Here is a 1,811-nt window from a genome sequence, read left to right as displayed (position 1 = left end):
CTCCGTAAAGGCCCAGGGAGCCCCCTTCCTGGCTGGGACAGGGGTGGCTCTGAGCTTCTGGGCTCCCCTCCCCTCCCTTGCAGCTGCCGTGCCGACACCCCCAGCTCTCCCGGAGCCCAGAGACTTTGTGGACCCCAGTGGGGCTGCACCGTGGACGTCCTCCTGCACCCATGCAGCGGCGGGGGCCAGCACCCCCGAAAAGTGGTGGGCAGCAGTGCACCCCACTCGGGTCCTCCTCGCATGCTTAGCTCTGGCGGGGGAAGAGGGCAGAGATGTACAGTGTCCTGTTAACCCGAACTCCGCAGGGAGGCTGCCCCGCGGAGCCGCATATGTGAGTCTCCTCACACTAGGCCTTAGAGCTGGGTCGTGCCACTCACAGAGGAGGGAGGGGACGCGGGTGTCAGGTCTCACCGCCAGGACGGACCCATGTCATCTGAGACCGCGTGGAGTCCCAGGCCCGCCCCCTTGCCGCTGTCCCTGGGGATGCTGATGCCCGGGGATGTCTTGCTGGAGGCCGACACGGAGCAGGGGCACGGCAGGCCCAGGACGCAGCTCTTTGCCTCTGGAGTCTCCCCCACCCTGCACCCCCGTCACCTGTGCAGCCACCAGCCGCTGTCCCCAGAGCAGTTGCCCAGCCACAGATCCCCATCCATGCTCCCCACACATCCCAGGGCCCCACAGGCCGGTGGGAGACAGCCGGCAGGGGGCCGGGGGGCGGCCTGGGGCTTGGCCGCAGATACATCCGCTGCCACAGGCGCCTGGCACTTGGTCATCTTTGCTGGGAGGGGCAGGGCCTGCTGCATTCCTGAGGATTGGCCCTGACCCAGGCTCCCACCACGCCTGGCAGCTGCACCTGCTCCCACACTGGCCCCGGAAAATGCAGGCTACAGCGAGGACGGGCAGCTCCCCTTCCCCTCCAGAGCCACCGAGGCTGCTGAGAGGCTGGAGGGCTTCCTGCCTGGCTCCCACTCCAGACTCTGGGTCGGTTCCTGGGCTCTGAGCCTCAGTTCTCACTGCGGCTGCGGTACTGCGTCCCCCCAAGCTCCTGTGTTGAAGCCCAGCGCCCTCCACCCTCCTGTGACCGTGTTAGGAGGCGGGGCCTGGGAGAGGCAGCCAGGTCACGCGGGTGGAGCCCCAGGACGGGATTAGCGCCCTTGTTAGAAGGACATGTGAGGACACGGCAGGAAGGCCGGCGTGTGCACCCCAGCCGCCAGCTCCCCGCAGGGCCCGATCCCCGTTCCAGTAGCCAGCACTGAGACAGCTCCCCGCGGGTACGGCCAGAGGTGCGACTGAAGGTGGCAGAGGATGCCTCCGGCCACCGAAGCAGCACAGAATTTGCTGGAAGGACGTCAGGCCTTGATACAGCCGGGGGAGGGGGCAGGGAGCACTGGCGGGAGCGACAGAGGTGGACAGAGGTGGAGACCGGACACTGCCCAGCCTGCAGCACCGCACGCTGGACCCCAGAACCACGGGGCATGGCTGCCGCCTCCCCTGGCTGCACCGTGGACCACTGCACAGCCGTGGCCGCCGCTGCCACACAGCTCGGCGGGGAGGCTGCAGCCGCCCGCGCTGCGGCGACACCGCGGTTCAGCCTCCGCGTCCTCCAGCCTGACACTCACGACGACCCCCAAGAGGAAGTGTGCGCGTGAGGGTCTTTCTAAATTTCCATGGGCTTCGCAAGGGGGTGGCTGGGGCGGGGATGGCCGCCTCGCCACGCGTCCAGGTTCTGAGTGTGGCTGGAGAAAAACACGTGCCACCCAGCCGTGACGAGCACTGTGCCCTGTGTCCACCCAAGTTGTTCATTCATTCAC

Source organism: Pteropus vampyrus, unplaced genomic scaffold (assembly GCF_000151845.1).
Source record: "Pteropus vampyrus isolate Shadow unplaced genomic scaffold, Pvam_2.0 Scaffold231, whole genome shotgun sequence".
In the NCBI taxonomy this organism is placed as follows: Eukaryota; Metazoa; Chordata; class Mammalia; order Chiroptera; family Pteropodidae; genus Pteropus; species Pteropus vampyrus.
Note: the sequence above shows the minus strand (reverse complement) of the source record.